The sequence below is a fragment of the Pongo pygmaeus genome, chromosome 16, assembly GCF_028885625.2.
Source record: "Pongo pygmaeus isolate AG05252 chromosome 16, NHGRI_mPonPyg2-v2.0_pri, whole genome shotgun sequence".
Classification (NCBI taxonomy): domain Eukaryota; kingdom Metazoa; phylum Chordata; class Mammalia; order Primates; family Hominidae; genus Pongo; species Pongo pygmaeus.
In genome coordinates, this window is record NC_072389.2 from 24,847,865 (window position 1) to 24,871,694 (window position 23,830).

Genomic DNA, 23,830 nt, shown 5'->3' on the forward strand with positions numbered 1-23,830 from the left:
ATGGGTCACTGGAACAAGAGTGAGAGTGAGCAAGAGAGTAAATCTCATTCTGAAAGTTGGTGTAGTGAAGGCTCTGCGGCAGGAAGCCCAGGTGCTGCCCCTGTGAGCTGATGGCATGTGCTGCGAAGTGCCCTGAACCCAGTAGTTAGGGATATACTTCATGGGCCTGTGGCCATGTCTCCATTTTCCCTCATCGCAGGCCTCTTCTAAATCTCTGCCGGGTGCCCCCAGGTGGAAGTCACTTACCACAGCCCTAGCTAAGTTAGGGCAGTGTTCACCTTCCCGTGGTCTGTCTAGCTTTTCTCAGCCATGCTGGTAAGCCCCGGCTTTGTCACAGTCATCTTAGAAATAGCAGTGTCTGGAGACAGCAGCATCCATTTTAGAAACAGCTTTCTCCTGCAGAAGTGAGAGACAGAGCTTCCCCCTGGAGCCCGGGGGAAACTGAAGCAAAGGGAACGTGGAGGTGCTGGTGCTTGTTTCAGGTTTCTGCTCTTGCAAGGCCTGTGAGGGACTGAGGGGTCAGGACTTGCTGCAAAGCCCTGTCTCTGCATTGACTTAGAGGATCCTCATTGAGATGAGATTTCCCTGACTTCCTTGGTAAAGCAGCATGATCACGTTATTTTATGCCATTTAATTTAAAATGATGCAAGCACACATTTTGTAGGAGAGGTGAAATCTGTTTCTGGGGACAGCCCCTGACAGACAGGGTGGCATATGGCGACATCTGTGTGGCAGGTCTGCTGGGAGCCATGGAAGGACCAGGGCGGGGCACGCACCCTCCTAACTGATCTCTCCTTTGTCTTTCTCAGGATGGGCCTCCTCCAGGCCTAGGCCGAGTGATTGGTGAGCTGGGAGAGGATGGGTGGATAAGAGTCCAGTGGGACACGGACAGCACCAACTCCTACAGGATGGGGAAAGAAGGAAAATATGACCTCAAGGTGGCAGAGCTGCCAGTCGCTGCGCAGCCCTCAGCAGAGGACTCGGACACAGAGGACGACTCTGGTGGGTGACTCAGGAAGGCATTTAGTCCAAGGCAGCCCACAAACTGTGCAGGTGCTGGCTGCCACCACTGCCATCTGGGCCTTAGAATGGGATGTCAGGACGCACCTGCAGCTGGCGCTCTGTCCTCGGAGCCTGCAATTTAAGTAAGCTCCGAGGCACCTCCGATGCAGGTGTGTGGAGTGGCTGTGGGATCCAACAATCTGGCTTGAACTGACTTTCTGCATTTTCCTCTCATGTGTGCACCCACCCCTCTTTGAGAATGTGGTGGCCAGGTGGGGGCAGCTGCACCACCAGTGAGTCTCATGTGGTTGGTGCTGAGCCTGCATCTGAGCGAGTGAGCCGAGGCCTGGTGGAATTGCCCTGCAGTCTCGGTCCATCACCTCCTCCTCCAGTGAGAGCCCCCGCCGGAGCACACCCCACCTTCTACCTGCCTTTACCTTTTCTCTGCGGTCCCTGACTCTGAACTCTTCATGTAATGTGGAGTTAGTCAGCACTTTATCACTTCTAGGGAAGCAGAGGTGAGAATTTAGGGGTGCACCAAGAAAGCTAGATCCTATCTGTGGAGATCCAGGTTGTGGGAGGAGGTTTCGTGACATTTCTTAGCTGTTCCTAAAAGACATGTGAAGCTTCACATGGCTGGGCTTGGTAAGACCATCCAAGAGGCTGGGGCTCCCAATATCATTTGTTATTTTGATTTTTTTTTTAGAAGCCGAACAAACTGAAAGGAACATTCACCCCACTGCAATGATGTTTACCAGCACTGTTAACTTACTGCAGTCTCTTTGTCTGTCTGCTGGAGTTCATGCTGAGATCATGCAGAGCGAAGCTGCCAAGACTTTATGTGGACTGCTGCAAATGTTAGTGGAAAGCGGAACGACAGACATGTATGGAATGAGAGATCGAGGGCCCAGGGAGTCTGCGCTGGGGGCCGCAAGCTTGTCGTGTCTGGGTGTGCCTGTGGGTGGGTGGGTGTGGATGTGTGTGGATTCATTTCCTGTCACTGCTGTTATAAAGTACTACAAACTTGGGGGCTTACACAGTAGAAATTCTCATGGTTCTGGTGGCTGGAAGGCTGAGATCAAGGGTGGTTCCTTCTGGGGCTGTGAGGGAGAAGCTGCTTCAGGGCTCTGCCCCAGCTTCTGGTGTTTGCTGGTCTCTTTACTGTTCCTTGGCTTGTAGAGGTGACACCCCGATCTCTGCCGTCATCTTCACATGGCATTCTCCCTGTGTGTGAGTCGCCTCCAAATCTCCCCTTTTCATAAGGACGTCATTCAGCCTCATCAAACTGATTACATCTGCAGTGACCTTATTTCCAAACAAGGTCACCTGCCAAGGTATGGTAGGGGTTAAGGCTTCAACATACGAATTTTGCAATTCTGAATTCAACGCCTAACACTGGCTTCAAACAACAAATTTGTTCTCTCAGAGTTCTGGAGACCAGAAGTCCCAAATTCAGGTGCGGGCAGGGCCATGCTCCCTCCACAGGCTCTAGGGGAAGGTCCTTCTTTACTTCATCCAGCTTCTGGGAGCTCCAGGCTTCCTCGGTATGGGGACTCATTGTGCCAGTCTCTGCCTGCGTCTTCACATGGCCTCTGCCCCTGTGTTCTGCATGTCCTTTTCTGTCTCTGAAAGGACTCTTTCATTGAGTTTCTTTTGATGTCACCTAAATTCTTACCTTAATGATGTCTACAAAGACCTCATTAAATAAGATCATATTCTGAGGTTCCGAATGTATGTGAGGTCGGGGGACAGGCACAGTTTAATCCATAAAGTGTTTGTGTGTGTGGAGAGTAAGTATGAGAAATGTGAGCTGAGGGAGTGGGGTGAGTGTGCCTGTGACTGAGAGTGAGCACATGTGAGTGTGGGTGGGTATGTGGGCGTGCTCCAGTGTGTGTGAGAGCATGCGTGTATTAGTGGTGTGCTGGAGCATCCGCACATATTGATGAGAGTGAGTGTGTTAGCAGTCGATGGGCAAGTGGCTGAGCGTTTGTGTTGCAAGTGTGACGGTGTGTTTGTAGCATGTGGTTGTGTGGGTGTGTGTATGCGTGCATTTATGTGAGTGGTGTGTATGTCCATGAGAGCGTGTGAGTGGGCAGGTGACTACATTCAGGTGAAGTGGGAGTGAAAGCATCAGTGCATTGAGCCAGTGTGTGTGTGTGAGGGTGAGCACGAGGGGGGCATGAGTGTGAGGGAATTACTGGGTGTGCGAATGAGATGAAGTGTGAGTCAGGCTTGGTGAGTGTGAGGAAGTATGAGTGGGTGGCAGCACAAGTGTGTAAGTGTGCGATTGAGTGCAAGCATTTGTGTAAATGTGTATGAGTGCCTTGTGTCAGTGTGAGCACGAGTGACGTTATTGTGAATGCGTGTGAGTGAATGTGAGCATTTTGCTCATGTCAGTGAGTGGGAGGTTATAACAGTATAGGTGTGAGTGTAAAGTGAGAAAGTGTGGGTAAAGGTGTGAGTAGGTGAGTAATCAGTTGTGACTAGTGTTTAGGAGCGTGAGTACATATGTGAGTTTTTGTATGCATTGGGAGGGGTAAGTGTATGTGAGAGTGCATAGGAGTGTGTGTCAGCTTGCATCGTAGGTTGTGTGTGCATACGTGTGACTGGGATTGTGTGTGTGTTAGTGATTGTGACAGTGGTGTGAGTGCACCTGAGAGTGTGAGGATGGGTGTGTGAGTGCCCATGAGTGTGTCTGAATAACTTAGTATGGGTGTGAGTGTGAGGATGCATATGAGGGTGTGAGAGTGTGTGTGTGTGAGCTCATGTGAGTGTGCTGAAGGAAGGCAGGTGTCCTCATAAGCTTGGATAGCTGAGGGCAGGGTGGGGGAGGTGGGAGGGAGAGCAGGTCCTGTGGGGCTGTGGGCGGGGTCCCTCGGGGGGCCCAGCCTCCAAGCCTCAGCCTCCATTCAGGGAGTAGTGGAGTCCTGGAGCCAGGAAGAGCAGAGGTGGGCCCACTGGTGCCAGAATCCAATGGTGTAAACCTAATGAAAAACTCATTTTGTTAATGCAGATGTATTAAACTTGGATTGGAAACTCTCTACTGAAAATACAAAAAAAGTAAGTGATGCAGATTAAATATAAGTAAGATTGTGGAGATATTTAAAACATGAAATTAAAAATATAATAGATGCACTGTTGCAAAGTACTGCTATTTGAATTATAGATCATTTTCCTATTGCCTAGAAACAATGCATAGCTAAAATTCCCTAACTACTTTTACTACACATCCTTAGGAGGTTTTAAAAATGCCTGTAGTCCCAGCTATTCGGCAGGGCAAGGCAGGAGAAACACTTGATCCCAGGAGTTTTAGAACAGCCTGGGCAACATAGTGAGAGCCCATCTCTAAAAAAAAAAAAAGAAAAATTCGGAAATGTTTCTTGAACTAACTTAAAAGCTTTCTTCCACTTCTCACTTTGAATTAGTTTGAATTAATTTACAAACTGCAATGTATGTTAAAGGAGCTTATTGTAGAAAATAAAATAAGTTGATAAAAAAATAAGGATTTATCTTTAGAGATTTGTCTTTAGGGACTTGTTACCAAGCATGTCTATTTTCCCTCCTGCAGCTTCTCCAAACAGGCTGGTGTACAGGGAGCAACACCAGAGCTGGTGCACGCTGGGGTTTGTGTGGAGCATCGCTCTCACGCCGCAGGTGTGCGGCGCCCTCAGCTCCCCGCAGCAGATCACGCTGCTCATGAAGGTCGTGGAAGGGCACGCACCCTTCACTGCTGCCTCGCTGCAGAGACAGGTAATGTGCTGCCAGGCAAAACCAGTTCCCTGAGAGAGGCCTCCATGTACTGAAGTTCCCTGCCCTCAGATTCAGGGGCCTTTATTCAGTAACGAGTGCAGAAAGGGTCTAGAAGTGACAGGGTAGATTTTCTGGAGGCAAGGGGCAGAGGTCCTTGATAATTGGTAAGTTGCTAACCTTTAGTTTACCTGCTTTTCTCTTAAGTGGTAAATCCTGTAACTACTCACTCATCTGCTTCACAGAATCTGTAGTGTAATTGTCTTAAGAATTAAACTAAAAATAATTCTTTTTTAATTAAACACATGCATCTGTAGTGTTGCTTTTTTCTAAAATCCCTGACAATCCTAATCACTAATCAACTTGAGTGTAATTACTTGGCTGTAAAGTAATGAATCTCAAAATTTTCACATGATTACTTGCATTATGAGAACAGAAAATGAGAGGCTGGGTGCAGTGGCTCATGCCTGTAATCCCAGCACTTTGGGAGGCCGAGGCAGGTAGATCATGAGGTCAGGAGTTTGAGACCAGCCTGGCCAACACAGTGAAATCCTGTCTCTACTAAAAATCCAAAAAAAATGAGCCGGGTTTGGTGGTGGGTGCCTGTAATTCCAGCTACTCAGGAAGCTGAAGCAAGGAGAATTGCTTGAACCTGGGAGGTGGAGGTTGTAGTGAGCCGAGACCATGCCACTGCACTCCAGCCCGGGTGATAGCGTGAGACTCTGTCTCAAAAACAAAAGAAAAAGAGAAAATAACAATCTGTAGTTTCCTAATCAGATTTTTTTTTAATGCTTGTCGTTTTAAACTTTCTTTCATCAGATCTTAGCTGTGCATTTGTTGCAAGAAGTCCTTCCGTCATGGGACAAGACCGAAAGGGCGAGGGACATGAAATGCCTCATGGAGAAGCTGTTTGACTTCTTGGGGAGCTTGCTCACTACCTGCTCCTCTGACATGCCGTCTCTGAGAGGTGGGTGGCCATTTCTCTTCCCTGTGCCCTGATGAAGAATGGCGTAGTGCCGTCACTCAGAGGTGGGTGGCTGACTCCCTTCGCTGTGCCCTGGTGAAGAGCGGCGTAGTGCCGTCACTCAGAGGTGGGTGGCCGTCTCCCTTCCCTGTGCCCTGGTGAAGAGCGGCGTAGTGCCGTCACTCAGAAGTGGGTGGCCGTCTCCCTTCCCTATGCCCTGGTGAAGAGCGGTGCAGCAGCTTCTCCCCTTGTTTCCTCCTCAGAGTCCACGCCGAGGCGGCGCAGGGTGCGCCCTCAGGCCTCGCTGACTGCCACCCACAGCAGCACACTGGTGGAGGAGGTGGTGGCACTGCTGCACACGCTGCACTCCCTGACTCAGTGGAATGGGTTCATCAACAAGTACATCAACTCCCAGCTCCGCTCCATCACCCACAGCTTTGCGGGAAGGCCTTCAGAAGGGGTGGGTTTGTGGTCTCAGAATTAATTTAGTTGAACGGTAAACCTGTAGGGATTGGGCAGCTCCGTGAGTGTCCCTGGTCGAGCTCGCTGTTTGGTCTGCACTAGGCCCAGTTAGAGGACTACTTCCCCGTCTCCGAGAACCCTGAAGTGGGGGGCCTCATGGCGGTCCTGGCCGTGATTGGAGGCATCGATGGTCGCCTGCACCTGGGTGGCCAAGTTGTGCATGATGAGTTTGGAGAAGGCACCGTGACTCGCATCACCCTGAAGGGCAAAATCACCGTGCAGTTCTCTGACATGCGGACGTGTCGCGTTTGCCCAATGAATCAGCTGAAACCAGTAGGTGAACTTGTGCTCAGTTACTGTATGATAAGGGAAATTGGCTTTTCACTAGAACTGAGCACCAGCATTAGCACTTGAAAGAACTTGATTCTGGTACTTCAAGTTTGCCTTCCAGGAAGCTGTGTGAGCTTGCGCTTCTGTGCTGAGCAGGGCCTGTCTTTAGCAACCTAGAAGGTACTGTGCATCTATGAGGTAGTTCTAATTATTTTAAAATGTGAATTTATGAAGTGTACTTTTTATTGAACAACTCAAGTTTTAAAAAAACTTCAACATGTTTAAACACCTTTAGAAAAACAGCCTTTCTTCATGTAGAAAATGCTTAGTTGTTTTGAGTGACGTGACTTAATGTAGCAGCTACTGTTATCTTAACCTATGAATCAAGGATGCACAGGGAGAAGGAGCCATTTACATTATTGCCCAAGTGCAAACTTACTATATATTCTTTTTCTTTTTTTTTGAGATGGAGTCTTGCTCTTGTCACCCAGGCTGGAGTGCAACGGCAGGATCTTGTCGGCCCTCTGCAAACTTTGCCTCCCGGGTTCAAGCGATTCTCCTGCCTGAGCCTCCTGAGTAGCTGGGATTACGGTGTGTGCCACCACGCCTGGCTAATTTTGTATTTTTTTCACGTATCCGTAATTCATTGTGTGTATTTTAAAAAGTTTTAACCTCTTCTTCCTAGCCCTCCAGTATTTGTTAATAAATTAAAACATTTCCCAAAGTGTTTTTTGTGAAGCAATAATTCTAAAAGATGCTCTAAGAAAAGCTAAGTACATGGAAAAATCCAAAGTATATGTTTTATTTATTACATTTGATGAATTTTCGGTTTGTTTGTTTTTCCTCTCGAGAGGGAGTCTTGCTCTGTCACTCAGGCTGGAGTGCAGTGGCCTGATCTTGGCTTACTGCAACCTCCGCCTCCCGGGTTCAAGCAGTTCTCTGTCTTAGCCTCCTGAGTAGCTAGGATTACAGGTGCCCTCCACCACGCCCAGCTAATTTTTGTATTTTTAGCAGAGACGGAGTTTCAACATATTGGCCAGGCTGGTCTTGAACTCCTGACCTCATGATCTGCCTGCCACGGCCTCCCAAAGTGTTGGGATTACAGGCGTGAGCCTCCGCACCCGGCCCACATTTGATGAATATTTTTGTTCTTTAAAATTGTGGTTAGAAAGCAGAGCATAATTGTTCTTTATGTAGATCACAACTGATTGGGGTTTTTAGGGAGATTTTTTGGCATTCAGTAAATGTTTTTATTTTCCATTATTAAGACTATGAATATTTTATTTTCTGAGACAGGGTCTTGCTGTGTTGCCCAGGCTGGAGTACAGTGGCATGATCTTGGCTCACTGCAGCCTCTGCCTCCCGGGTTCAAGCAATTCTCCTGCCTCATCCTCTCGAGCTGCTGGAATTACAGGTGGTTGCCACCACACCGGGCCAATTTTTGTATTTTTAGTAGAGTTGGAGTTTCACCATGTCGGCCAAGCTGGTCTGAAACTCCTGACCTCAATTGATCCGCCCGCCTCGGCCTCCCAGCGTGCTGGGATTGTAGGTGTGAGCCACTGCACCTGGCCCATTTTCACTTTTCATTAGCTGCTTTTTCCCCCCATTTATTTCGAGAGCAAGGGAGGCGCAGGAGGGAGCACCAGCAAGAGAGAGTGGAGCGAGACAGAGCCACGGTCCTGTGTAACTGAATCACAGAAGTGACCACACTCCATCGTTCTTGCCCTATTCTGCTCATCAGAAGCAGGTCATTAAGTCCAGCCTACACTCAGGGAGCGGGAGCTGTAGGCATACTTGGAGGTATGCAGGCTTGGTTCTAAACCAACACAATAAAGCAAGTGTCTTCACAAAGCAAGTAACACAAATTTCTTGGTTTCCCAGTGGATATAAAAGTATGTGTATACTATAGTCTATTAAGTCACATCTTCAGGCTCCACTTCTAATTCTAGTTCTCTTGCTGTTTCCACCACATCTGAGGTCACTTCTTCCACTCGTCTTGAACCCCTCAAGGTCATCCATGAGGGTTGGAATCCACTTCTTCCAAATCCCTGTTAATGTTGATATTTTCACCTCCTCCCATGAATCACAAATGTACTTAATGGCATTTATAATGGTGATGGCTTTCCAGAAGGTTTTCAATTTAGTTTGTCCACATCCATTAGAAGAATCACTGTCTATGGCAGCGATAGCCTTATGAAATGTATGTCTTTGTTTTTTTTCTCTTTTTTTGAGACGGAGTCTCACTCTGTCACCCAGGCTGGAGTACAGTGGCGTGATCTCTGCTCACTACAAGCTCTGCCTCCCAGGTTCATGCCATTCTTCTGCCTCAGCCTCCCAAGTAGCTGGGACTACAGGTGTCCGCCACCACGTCTGGCTAATTTTTTGTATTTTTTAGTAGAGACTGAAATGTATTTCTTAAATAACAAGATTTGAAAGTTGAAATTACTCTTTGATCCATGCAGCTGCAGAAAAGATGATGTGTTAGCAGGCAGGAAAACAACTTTAATCTCTGTACATGGTCATCAGAGCTCTTGGGTGACCAGGTACATTGTCAATGAGCAGTAATATTTTGAAAGAAATCTTTTTTTCTGAGCAGTAGGCCTCAATAGTGGGCTTAAAATATTCAGTGAAGCATGCTGTAAACAAATGTGCTGACTTCCATCCAGGTTTGTTCTATTTCTGGAGCACAGTCAGAGTGGAGTTAACATAATTCTTAAGGGCCCTAAGATTTTCAGAATGGTCAATGAGCGTTGACTTCAACGAGTTCAACTAATAGAGTCACCAGCTTCATTAGCCCCTAACAAAAGATTTGAAGCTTTGAAGGCAAACATTGACTTCTCTCTAGCTATGAAAGTCCTAGCTGGTGTCTTCTTCCGATAGACGGTTGTTCCATCTACATTGAAAGCCTGTTGTTTAGTGTAGCCACCTTCATCACTGATCTTGGCTAGATCTTCTGCGTAACTTGCTGCAGCTTCTACATCAGCACTTGCTACTTTCCCTCGCACTTTTATGTTATGAAGATGGCATCTTTCCTTAAACCTCAGGAACCAATCTCTGCTACCTTCAGACTCCTTCTGCAGCTGTCTCACCTCTCTTAGCCTTCGTGGAGTTGAAGAGTTAGAGCCTTGCTCTGGATTAGGCTTTGGCTTAAGGGAATGTTGTGTCAGTTTTGATCTTCTGTCTATGCCAGTCAAACATTCTCTATTATCAGCAATAAGACTGTTTTGCATTCTTATCATTTGTGTGTTTACTAGAGTTGCACTTAATTGTGCTTCAAGAACTTTTTCTTGGGTAACTGGTACAAGAGGCCTAGCTTTCAGCCTGTCTTGGCTTTCAACATGCCCTCCTCACTAATCTTAATCATTTCTAGCTTTCGGCTCAAGTGAGAAATACGCAACTCTTCCTTTCACTTGAGCTCTTAGAGGCTACTGTAGGGTTATTAAGTGGCCTAATTTCAATAAGTTGTGTCTCAGGGACACAATAGGGAGGTCTGAGGAGAGGGAGAGTGATGGGAGAACGCTGGTTGGCGGAGCAATCAGAATATACACAACATTTATCATTTAAGTTCACCGTCTTCTATGGGTGTGGTTTTTGATGCCTCAAAACAAGTACAACAGTAACATCAAACATTACTGATCACAGATCATCATAACAGATAAAATAATAATGAAAAAGTTTAAAATATTGCAAGAATTATCAAAACATGACATGGAGACAGTAAGTCAGCACATGCTGGTGGAAAAATGGCGCTGATAGACTTGATCAGTGTAGGGTTGACATAGACCTTCGGTTTATAAAAAACAGTATCTGCGAGGTACAGTAAAGCAAGGCACAGTCAAATGGGGTGTGCCTGTGTACAGGAGCATGCATATTTGGAAGCAGGGGTCATTGTGAACCGTGTCAGAGGCGGACTGCTAGCACAGGTGTCGAAGTGGTCTAGCCTCATAAAAAGGTTTGAGGGCCAGGTGCCTTGACTCACGCCTGTGATCCCAGCACTTTGGGAGGCAGAGGCAGGCGGATCAAGAGGTCAGGAGATTGAGACCAGCCTGGCTAACACGGTGAAACCCAATCTCCACTAAAAATACAAACAATTAGCCAGGCGTGGTGGCGGGCGTCTGTAGTCCCAGCTGCTCAGGAGGCTGAGGCAGGAGAATGGTGTGAACCCGGGAGGTGGAGCTTGCAGTGAGCCGAGATCATGCCACTGCACTCCAGCCTGGATGACAGAGTGAGACTCTGTCTCAAAAAAAAAAAAAGTTTGAAATATAGCCCCTCTTTGACAATTCTCAGGAGAATTCTGTTTCTTTTCATTGTTTCTCTGGTTATTTTAACATAGGTACTTAAAAACCTAAAGTTAATTAGTATTTCTCCCCTCCTCCCAATCAGTGACCCCTTGTTACCCAGTGTTTGGGTTCTAACCTGTTCCCCTCTGCCGTAGACATTATTGTTGTTGTTTTGGTGCTTTTATATGGACCGTGGGTTTTTTTTGGAGTTAGCCAAATGTTGCATATCTTTGCTTACTATCATTTCTTACCATCATTTGTTACTTCTCAGATCTTATAAAATCATTTCCTTCTTCTTTAGCATATCTTTCTCAATTTACTTTAGTGAAATTCTTTCCTTGGTTAATTCTGATTGTTTGTTTCAAAATATCTTTATTTTGTCCTTTTTCTAGGGTGGGGTTGGTAAGCACTTTCTGTAAAGGGCACAATAGTATTTTCAGCTTTGGGCCATATGGTCTCTGTTGCAACTACAAAAGCAGCCCTGGACATATTATAAATGAGTGGGTGTGGCTGTGTTCCCATAAAACTTCATTTACAGAAACAAATGATGGGCCTGATTTGGCCCATGGGCCATAATTTGCCAACTCCTGTTGTAGTTATGAATTCTCAGGGACAAGCCTCTGTCTCCCTGTCAGTGCTGAGGCTGAGAAAGGCAGCTTTCTGTGGTGTTCTTCTTATTCACAGGCACTGAGGGGTAACCCCTGGAGCCCCACTTTCTACAGGAAGTCCTTGGAGGCACGCTGCATTACCCTGCACCCTGTGCACCCCAGAGCCTCACACCCTCCCCACCAGAAGCTGGCTTTGGGGGTGGGGCTTGTTTATCCACCTGAGTTTGGGTTTCACTTCCTGCGTTGGCGCTTGTGGCTTCCTTACATTATGTCAGTGCAGCAGCACCTTTGAAAGATGTCTAAAACAGCATGGAACAGCATTTAAGTTTTTATCAGGAGGGATGTTTGCCTTCATTTGGAAAACGGCAGTCTGACTGTGTGTGTGTTTTTTAAATTAATCATGTTTTTTAAAAAATTAATCATAGATGTTTTGTGTCCTAAAACATTCCCACTTAGATGGAAAAATAAAAGCGTTTTTTCCTGTGTGGTTCATATGCTGCCCTGCTGAAATATTAAAATGTATTTGTGTTCTTTTATGGGTATGTTTTTGTGGCTGTTATTGTCAGATTTGCATATAGTAGATAATTAAATTGTTTTTTGCTTTTCTTGGTGTTAATTGTAGTTGGTATTCTACACAAAAATGGAAGAGCTTCCAGGGAGACTTTATTTTCACAATATGTTTTCTGAATTTGGAATTTCTAATAGTCATGTTTTTATTTCATTTCTAGAACTTTGATAGAGCATGTATAAAGGCATAAACATTCCTGTGATTTTTAACTTTACATTTTATTTCTATGTGGTAAAAATGTCTAAAGCATGGATTAGGTTTATGAATTACTAAATTTAGGGGATATGGAGATTAAAAACTGATGTTATTATTGCTTTTTCTTTTCTTAGCTGTATGCCACTGGGTATGCTGCAGGTGGCAGACTAGGCATTGGAGGGACAGAGTCGGTGTCTACCCCAACATTGCTTGAATCCATTCAGCATGTGTTTATTAAGAAAGTAGCTATAAACTCGGGAGGAAAGCACTGCCTTGCCCTGTCTTCAGAAGGAGAAGTTTACTCTTGGGGTGAGGCAGAAGATGGGAAGTTGGGGCATGGCAACAGAAGGTATGATGTGAAAAAATTATTTCAACATTCTATTTGTCTTTGTTTTTGTTTGTTTTAATGCTGCTACAATCTATTGGTGCTTTGTTTTTCAAGGCAACATTTAAAATAATCTGCTCAAACTAAATAATGTTAATGACTCATTTGGCAGAAATAGTTTTATGTTGCAATATGAAGGCTTACCCATATGACTCCTCTGTTGAGAGGAAAAAAAAGTCAACTCTGTGTTTTTGATGACAAGTACTAAGTAAGTGTTTTTTTGTCCTTCTCCCTTAAATTATCCACTGAATCACATTTGGCATTTTGTGTAACACTCATGATAGTAAAACTGCAAATACAGAGGAAACGGCAGGGGTGAGGAAGAAAGAACACACACTCAACACCATTTTTTAAACAAACGAACCAAACTCACAAGTATTAAAAAATTAATGGGAACTACCAGCCAGATTGGAGTAACAGGGGCCTTCCTATGCTAGGAATAACTAAAACACCATATAAAATGTATTAAACAGGTCCGGCATGGTGGCTCACGCCTGTAATCCCAGCACTTTGAGAAGCTGAGGTGGGCAGATTGCTTGAACTCAGGAGTTCAAAACCAGCCTGGGCAACATGACAAAACCCCATCTCTATGAAAAATAGAAAAACAATTAGCCAGATGTGGTGGTGCACACCTGAAGTCCCAGCTACTCGGGAGGTAGAGGTTGCAGTGAGCTGAGATTATGCCACTGCACTCCAGCCTGGGTGACAGAGTGAGATCCTGTCATATGAAATAATGAAATGAAATAAATGAAATGAAATGTGACCTGAGATTGTGCCACTGCACTCCAGCCTGGGTGACAGAGTGAGATCCTGTCATATGAAATGAAATTGAAATTAAATGAAATGAAATAATGATGAAATGAAATGTGAGCTGAGATTGTGCCACTGCATTCCAGCCTGGGTGACAGAGTGAGATCCTGTCATATGAAATGACATAAAATGAATGAAATGAAGAAATGAAATAATGAAATGATATGTGAACTGAGATGGTGCCACTGCACTCCAGCCTGGGTGGCAGAGTGAGATCCTGTTGAAAGAAATGAAATAAATGAAATGAAATGAAATGATGAAATGAAAGAAATGAAATTAAATGAATGAAATGATGAAATGAAATGTGAGCTGAGATTGTGCCACTGTACTCCAGCCTGGGTGGCAGAGTGAGATCCTGTTGAAAGAAATGAAATAAATGAAATGAAATGAAATGATGAAATGAAATGAATGAAATGAAATGTGAGCTGAGATTGTGCCACTGCACTCCAGCCAGGGTGACAGAGTGAGATCCTATCATATGAAATGAAATGAAATGATGAAATGTGAGCTGAGGTTGTGCCACTGCACTCCAGTCTGGGTGACAGAGTGAGATCCTGAGTGAGATACTGTCATATGACATGAAAGAAATGAAATGAAATGAAATAATGAAATGAAATGAGATGAAATATGAATGAAGAAATGAGATGAAATATGAAGAAATGAAATGATGAAATGAAATATGAGCTGAGATTGTGCCACTGCACTCCAGCCTGGGTGACAGAGTGAGATCCTGTCATATGAAATAATGAAATGAAATGAAATAAATGATAAAATGAAATGTGAGCTGAGATTGTGCCACTGCACTCCAGTCTGTGTGACAGAGTGAGATCCTGAGTGAGATACTGTCATATGAAATGAAAGAAATGAAATGAAATAATGAAATGAAATGATGAAATGAAATGTGAGCTGAGATTGTGCCACTGCACTCCAGTCTGGGTGACAGAGTGAGATCCTGTCATATGAAATAATGAAATGAAATAATGAAATGAAATGATGGAATGAATTGTGAGCTGAGATTGTGCCACTGCACTCCAATCTGGGTGACAGAGTGAGATCCTGTCATATGAAATAATGAAATGAAATGAAACGAAATGAAATGAAATGAAGTGAAATGAAATGAAATGAAATGAAATAAATGATGAAATGTGAGCTGAGATTGTGCCACTGCACTCCAGCCTGGGTGACAGAGTGAGATCCTGAGTGAGATCCTGTCATATGAAATGAAATGAAATAAATGAATGAAGAAATGAAATGATGAAATGTGAAGTGAGATTGTGCCACTGCACTCCAGGCTGGGTGACAGAGTGAGATCCTGTCGAAAGAAATGAAATGAAATAATGAAATGAAATTGAAATGAAATGAAATGAATAATGAAATGAAATGATGAAATGAAATGGTCCCAAAGCCACTGAATATCAGGCAACAAAATACAGTGTTCCGTGAGTCATGGGAAACAAGGAGAGTTCGAAGGGATGATGGTTAATGGTACAAAAATATAGTTAGATAGAAGGAATAAGATCAAGTATGATACCACAACAGGTGACTATAGCCAACAATAACTTATTGTACATTTTAAAGTAACTAAATTATAATTGGATTGTTTGTAACACAGGAAAGGATAAATGCTTGAGGTGATGGATAACCCATTTACCCTGATATGATTACTACACATTGTATGCCTGAATCAAAATGTTTCATATACTCTATAAATATATACATCTACTAAGTACCCACAAAAATTAAAAATTAAAAAATTTTAAAATGAAAAATAAAAAAAAACAAGGCAAGTTCTAAAAATTGCCCAATGGATTTCCTGTAGAAAATTTCCAGACTGTGACACAGGAAGGAGAAGACCAGGCAGATCCTGGCAGACTCCCTTACTATAGAGGAGACAGAACTGGAAGTCCAGGGAGGCCAAGACATACAGAGTCTACAGAGTACCAGAGCGGAGAGAGCTGCACAGAGAGGACTGCGGAGACCTGCAGAGCCTAATATGGCACTCACAGCTGTGAGGTTGAGGAACAGACCACCCAAAGGGATGACAAGGAATAGTCCCGAGAGCTCACACAGCAGGGAGATGGAGCCTGCTCCCAAAACCTCAATTTACAGGGTGATGATTAAAGTACTAAGAATGATGTTACCCAGTATTGGTGAAAAATTAGCGACAGACGAATTGTTGCTCTCATCCCAGCAACAAAGCTTAAAAGCAAGACCCGAAAGGATTAAACTACTTATAAGTAACTTATCACAGAGATCAAAGCTCAAGAATATATATATATATATTTTAATTTTTGTATTTCTTTTATTATACTTTGTTTTAGGGTACATGTGCACAACGTGCGGGTTTGTTACATATGTATACATGTGCCATGTTGGTGTGCTACACCCATTAACTCGTCATTTAATGTTACGTATATCTCCTAATGCTATCCCTCCCCCCTCCCCCAACCCCACAACAGTCCCCGGTGTGTGATGTTCCCCTTCCTGTGTCCATGTGTTCTCATTGTTCAATTCCCACCTGTGAGTGAGAACATGCGGTGTTTGGTTTTTTGTCCTTGCAATAGTTTGCTGAGAATGATTGTTTCCAGCTTCATCTATGTCCCTACAAAGGACATGAACTCATCATTTTTTATGGCTGCATAGTATTCCATGGTGTATATGTGCCACATTTTCTTAATCCAGTCTATCATTGTTGGACATTTGGGTTGGTTCCAAGTCTTTGCTATTGTGAATAGTGCCGCAATAAACATACCTGTGCATGTGTCTTTATAGCAGCATGTTTTATAATCCTTTGGGTATATACCTAGTAATGGGATGGCTGGGACAAATGGTATTTCTAGCTCTAGATCCCTGAGGAGTCGCCACACTGACTTCCACAGTGGTTGAACTAGTTTACAGTCCCACCAACAGTGTAAAAGTGTTCCTATTTCTCCACATCCTTTCTAGCACCTGTTGTTTCCTGACTTTTTAATGATTGCCATTCTAACTGGTGTGAGATGGTATCTCATTGTGGTTTTGATTTGCATTTCTCTGATGACCAGTGATGATGAGCATTTTTTCATGTGTCTTTTGGCTGCATAAATGTCTTCTTTTAAGAAGTGTCTGTTCATATCCTTTGCCCACTTGTTGATGGGGTTGTTTGTTTTTTTCTTGTAAATTTGTTTGAGTTCATTGTAGATTCTGGGTATTAGCCCTTTGTCAGATGAGTAGATTACAAAAATTTTCTCCCATTCTGTAGGTTGCGTGTTCACTCTGATGGTAGTTTCTTTTGCTGTGCAGAAGCTCTTTAGTTTAATTAGATCCCATTTGTCAATTTTGGCTTTTGTTGCCATTGCTTTTGGTGTTTTAGACATGAAGTCCTTGCCCATGCCTATGTCCTGAATGGTATTGCCTAGGTTTTATTCTAGGGTTTTTATGGTTTTAGGTCTAACATTTAAGTCTTTAATTAATCTTGAATTAATTTTTGTATAAGGTGTAAGGAAGGGATCCAGTTTCAGCTTTCTACATATGGTTAGCCAGTTTTCCCAGCACCATTTATTAAATAGGGAATCCTTTCCCCATTTCTTGTTTTTGTCAGGTTTCTCAAAGATCAGATAGTTGTAGATATGTGGCATTATTTCTGAGGGCTCTGTTCTGTTTTCTTGGTCTATACCTCTGTTTTGGTATCAGTACCATGCTGTTTTGGTTACTGTAGTCTTGTAGTATAGTTTGAAGTCAGGTAGCATGATGCCTCCAGCTTGATTCTTTTTGGCTTAGGATTGACTTGGCAATGCAGGATCTTTTTTGGTTCCATATGAACTTGAAAGTAGTTTTTTCCAATTCTGTGAAGAAAGTCATTGGTAGCTTGATGGGGATGGCATTGAATCTATAAATTACCTTGGGCAGTGTGGCCATTTTCACGATATTGATTCTTCCTACCCATGAGCAAGGAATGTTCTTCCATTTATTTGTATCTTTTATTTCATTGAGCAATGGTTTGTAGTTCTCCTTGAAGAGGTCCTTCACATCCCTTGTAAGTTGGATTCCTAGGTATTTTATTCTCTTTGAAGCAACTGTGAATGGGAGTTCACTCATGATTTGGCTCTCTGTTTGTCTGTTTTGTCTGTTATTGGTGTATAAGAATGCTTGTGATTTTTGCACATTGATTTTGTATCCTGAGACTTTGCTGAAGTTGCCTATCAGCTTAAGGAGATTTTGGGCTGAGACAATGGGGTTTTCTAGATATACAGTCATGTCATCTGCAAACAGGGACAATTTGACTTCCTCTTTTCCTAATTGAATACCCTTTATTTCCTTCTCCTGCCTGATTGCCCTGGCCAGAACTTCCAACACTATGTTGAATAGGAGTGGTGAGAGAGGGCATCCCTGTCTTGTGCCAATTTTCAAAGGGAATGCTCCCAGTTTTTGCCCATTCAGTATGATATTGGCTGTGGGTTTGTCATAGATGGCTATTATTTTGAGATATGTCCCATCAATACCTAATTTATTGAGAGATTTTAGCATGAAGGGTTATTGAGTTTTGTCAGTAGGCCTTTCCTGCATCTATTGAGATAATCATGTGGTTTTTGTCTTTGGTTCTGTTTATATGCTGGATTACGTTTATTGATTTGCATATGTTGAACCAGCCTTGCATCCCTGGGATGAAGCCCACTTGATCATGGTGGATAAGCTTTTTGATGTGTTGCTGGATTCGGTTTGCCAGTATTTTATTGAGGATTTTTGCATCAATGTTCATCAGGGATATTGGTCTAAAATTATCTTTTTTTGTTGTGTCTCTGCCAGGCTTTGGTATGAGGATGATGCTGGCCTTATAAAATGAGTTAGGGAGGATTCCCTCTTTTTCTATTGATTGGAATAGTTTCAGAAGGAATGGTCCCAGCTCCTCTTTGTACCTCTGGTAGAATTCGGCTGTGAATCCATCTGGTCCTGGACTTTTTTTGGTTGGTAAGCTATTAATTATTGCCTCAATTTCAGAGCCTGTTATTGGTCTATTCAGAGATTCAACTTCTTCCTGGTTTAGTCTTGGAAGGGTGTATATGTCGAGGAATTTATCCATTTCTTCTAGATTTTCTAGTTTATTTGCATAGAGGTGTTTATAGTATTCTCTGATGGTAGTTTGTATTTCTGTGGGATCGGTGGTGATATTCCCTTTATCATTTTCTATTGCATCTATTTGATTCTTCTCTCTTTTCTTCTTTATTAGTCTTGCTAGTGGTCTATGAATTTTGTTGATGTTTTTAAAAAACCAGCTCCTGGCTTCACTGATTTTTTGAAGGATTTTTTGTGTCTGTATTTCCTTCAGTTCTGCTCTGATCTTAGTTATTTCTTGCCTTCTGCTAGCTTTTGAATGTGTTTGCTCTTGCTTCTCTAGTTCTTTTAATTGTGATGTTAGGGTGTCAATTTTAGATCTTTCCTGCTTTCTCTTGTGGGCATTTAGTGCTATAAACTTCCCTCTACACACTGCTTTGAATGTGCAGAATGGACATCCACACCAAAACCCCATCTGGACGTCACCATCATCAAAGACCAAAGGTAGATAAAACCACAAAGATGGGGGAAAAGCAGAGCAGAAAACCTGGAAACTCTAAAATCAGAGTGCCTCTCCTCCTCCAAAGGGACGCAGCTCCTCACCAGCAATAGAACAAAGCTGGACAGAGAATGATTTTGACGAGTTGAGAGAAGCAGGGTTCAGATGATCAAACTACTCCAAGCTAAAGGAGGAAGTTGAACCCACAGCAAAGAAGTTAAAAACCTCAAAAAAAAAATTAGACGAATGGCTAACTAGAATAACCAATGCAGATAAGTCCTTAAAGGACCTGATGGAGCTGAAAACCATGACACGAGAACTACGTGATGAATGCACAAGCCTCAGTAGCCGATTCGATCAACTGGAAGAAAGGGTATCAGTGATGGAAGATCAAATGAATGAAATGAAGCAAGAAGAGAAGTTTAGAGAAAAAAGAATAAAAAGAAACGAACAAAGAAATATGGGACTATGTGAAAAGACCAAATCTATGTCTGATTGGTGTACCTGAAAGTGATGGGGAGAATGGAACCAAGTTGGAAAACACTCTGCAGTATATTATCCAGGAGAACTTCCCCAATCTAGCAAGGCAGGCCAACATTCAGATTCAGGAAATACAGAGAATGCCACAAAGATACTCCTCGAGAAGAGCAACTCCAAGACACATAATTGTCAGATTCACCAAAGTTGAAATGAAGGAAAAAATGTTAAGGGCAGCCAGAGACAAATGTCAGCTTACCCACAAAGGGAAGCCCATCAGACTAACAGCAGATCTCTTGGCAGAAACTCTACAAGCCAGAAGAGGGTGGGGGCCAATATTCAACAATCTTAAAGAAAAGAATTTTCAACCCAGAATTTCATATCCAGCCAAACTAAGCTTCATAAGTGAAGGAGAAATAAAACACTTTACAGACAAGCAAATGCTGAGAGATTTTGTCACCACCAGGCCTGCCCTAAAAGAGCTCCTGAAGGAAGCACTAAACATGGAAAGGAACAGTCGGTACCAGCCACTGCAAAAACATGCCAAATTGTAAAGACCATCGAGGCTAGGAAGAAACTGCATCAACTAACGAGCAAAATAACCAGCTAACATCATAATGACAGGATCAAATTCACACATAACAATATTAACCATAAATGTAAATGGGCTAAATGCTCCAATTAAAAGACACAGACTGGCAAATTGGACAAAGACTCAAGACCCATCAGTGTGCTGTATTCAGGAAACTGAGCTCACGTGCAGAGACACATATAGGCTCAAAATAAAGGGATTGAGGAAGATCTACCAAGCAAATGGAAAACAAAAAAAGGCAGGGGTTGCCATCCTAGTCTCTGATAAAACAGACTTTAAACCAACAAAGATCAAAAGAGACAAAGAAGGCCATTACATAATGGTAAAGGGATCAATTCAACAAGAAGAGCTAACTATCCTAAATATATATGCATCCAATACAGGAGCACCCAGATGCATAAAGCAAGTCCTTAGAGACGTACAAAGAGACTTAGACTCCCACACAATAATAATGGGAGACTTTAACACCCCACTGTCAACATTAGACAGATTAACAAGACAAAGTTAACAAGGATATCCAGGAACTGAACTCAGCTCTGCACCAAGCGGACCTAATAGACATCTACAGAACTCTCCACCCCAAATCAACAGAATATACATTCTTTTCAGCACCACACCACACCTATTCCAAAATTGACCACACAGTTGGAAGTAAAGCACTCCTCAGCAAATGTAAAAGAACGGAAATTATAACCAACTGTCTCTCAGACCACAGTGCAATCGAACTAGAACTCAGGATTAAGAAACTCACTCAAAACTGCTCAACTACATGGAAACCGAACAACCTACTCCTGAATGACTACTGGGTACATAACGAAATGAAGGCGGAAATAATGATGTTCTTTGAAACCCATGAGAACAAAGACACAACATACCAGAATCTCTGGGACACATTCAAAGCAGTGTGTAGAAGGATATTTTTATGAATACAAACATGAACCACCCAATAAGGTAAATTCCACAATTTCCTGCATCCAATAAAAAATTACCAAGCTTGCAAGGGGGGAGCAGGAAAATACAACTTACACGAGGAGAAAAATCTTCAGTTGCAACTGACTCAGAAATGGTATCAGTGGTAGAATTACTAGACAAGAACTTTATTAAAATAGTTATTTTAACCATATGCCGTATCTTCAAGAAGCTAGAAGAGAATTTGAATGTGTTAGGTAAAGCCTAGAAGATATTTAAATGCCCAAATCAAAGTTCTAAAGATGAAAAATACATTGGATGGGATTAATGGCAGATTAGACATTGCAGGAAAAAAAGATCAGTGAACTTGAAGACATAATGAAAGAAACTATCCAGAATGAAACAGAAAGAAGACTGTACAAATGAACAGAACATCAGAGAGGTGAGCTGTAGGACAACCTCAGATGTCCTAATATATGCATAATCGGAGCCACCAAAGGAGGGGAACCTGGGGGGTTTTGAAGAAATAATGGCTAAAAAATTTCCAAATTTGTTGAAAACAATAAATCCACGATTCAAGATGTTTAAAAAACCCTAAGCAAAAGAAACATGAAGAAAACTATACTAAGGTGAATGAATCAAGACCAGAGATAAAGAGAAAAATATTTTAAAAGCAGATGGGGTGAGGGCGAGGGTGAGGGCGGGGGCGAGGGTGGGGGCGAGGGCAGGGGTGGGGGTACTAAACATGTTCCATACAGGAAGAAAGATAAGCATAGATACAGATGTCTTTTAGGAATCAATGCAAGCTAGAAGACAGTGGATTTTCTATAAGGAAAAATTATTGTCGACATATTTTTTTTTACCCAGCAGAAATATTTTTTCAAGAATGAAATTGAAATAGAGTTGTTTAGATAAACAAAAACTGAAAGAACTCATTACCACGGACCTGCACAACCAAAACCTTAAAAGAATATCTTTAAATAGAAGGAAAATTATACCAGATGGAATCATCAGTCTATCAAAGGCATGAAGAAACATTAATGTCGTGACGTTTTTCCTAGATCTTTGAAAGAGATAATTGAATATTTCAAGGACATAATACAAATAAATTAAGGTGTTTAAAACCTACACAGAAGTTAATTGTAACACAAAGACTGGGGGAGGAAGTGGAAGTAGACTTGTGAAGTTCTTATACAGGTGTAGCATATGACTTCAGAATAGACTGTGATAAGTTAGAGATGTAATCTACACACCCCCAAAACAATCACTAAAATAACCAAAGAGTTTTATCTGATGAACCAACAAAAGTTGAAGTGAAGTCATAAAACATAATCAGTTCATCCAGAAGAAAGCAAGAGGAAAATGACAACAAAGAACAAATAAATAGCAAGATACAGATTTAAACCTAACACACACACACACACACACACATTTTTTAGAGCTGGGGTCTTCTTTTGTCACCCTGGCTGGAGTGCAGTGGCATGATCATGACTCACTGCAGCCTCAAATTCATGAAAACTGGTAATTCCAGGTCTAAGAAGCTCAGTGAGCCTTATGCAGAAGAAGCAAAGTAAAATCACACCAAGGTACATCATAATCAGACTGCCAAAAAAAAAAATGTAAACTTTCAGGAGAAATAGGATGAAATAAGAAAGAATGCATTGTCGCAGTGTTTTTATATTCAAACACATTTCTAAACAACAAAAGGAACCTTAGAATTACAAATGATGGCAAAACTCAGTAAATGTAAATTAATGATTTGTACATTCTATCATTACTAATACTATAAGTAAACACCAAAAAAGCACATAAGGTTTGAAATAAGAACTGTCCCTCACTTCCAACAACAAAAAATCATGAATATCTGTAAGATGTTACAGTGCTTTTCCTTTCCAATCACACTGCGTGTGAGTAAAATCTGCTCATGTGGTAGGAAGACTATAATACCTAATACCATCACTATCACCACCACACACAAATCCCTCAGAGAGAAAATGACTGAAGCTTCCCCAGAGATCATTGAAAAATTCAGAGTGAAGCAAAGAAAAATGTAAAACATTATAGCAACTCAAGTACATATATAATATCAATCCTTTTATTTAAATTATGGAACATTTCAAAGATAAAGTAGGGTGATTTTTTTAAAATCCATTTCACGTTATCAAATCTTAATATTTGAACTTGTAAGCCCAAATTCTTTTTAAGAAACAATGAATTAGACACAGCTGAAGCCTCTGTTCTAGCTCTCTCCAATCCCACGGCCCTCCCTCTAGCCTCAGAAGCAATCATGCTCTGGCTCTGGTGGGTTACCACCACAGATATTTTTACTACATAATCATGTATCCATAAGAAATATAAAGATTTATATTTTTAAACAATTGTATTTTACTTATCCAGACAAAAAGTGTATCTTTAGACCACTAAACAAAATAATTTACAGTATTAATAATATCTATATCCACATGCTAATGAATATAAGAAAACAATACATATATGGTGACAACTCTTTTTTTTTTTGGTGATGGAGTCTTGCTCTGTCACCCAGGCTGGAGTGTAGTGGTGCAATCTGAGCTCACTGCAACCTCCGCCTCCCAGGTTCAAGTGATTATCCTGCCTCAGTCTACCAAGTAGCTGGGATTACAGGTGTGCACCACCACACCCAGCTAATTTTTGTATTTTTAGTAGAAGTGAGGTTTCACCATGTTGGCCAGGTTGGTCTCAAACTCCTGACCTCAGGTGATCCACCCACCTCAGCCTCCCAAAGTGCTAGGATTACAGGCGTGAGCCATCACACCCAGCTGATAACTCTTTTTTTTAAAAAAACATTGAAACAACATAAATATGGAAATGAACTACTCATGTATGTTACTATATTGTGCATATCCTTCTGCAGCTTTTTTTCAAAGTTTTCTTTATAAGATTTACCTATGTTAATTCTTTTCAATCTAGTATGTTCATTTTTAATTGCTGTATA

General features: G+C 42.2%; 1 pseudogene; it reads left to right on the forward strand.

The window, feature by feature from the left end:
• Positions 1 to 23,830, forward strand: part of LOC129028696 (putative HERC2-like protein 3) — a 50,353-nt pseudogene that overhangs the window by 17,217 nt on the left and 9,306 nt on the right.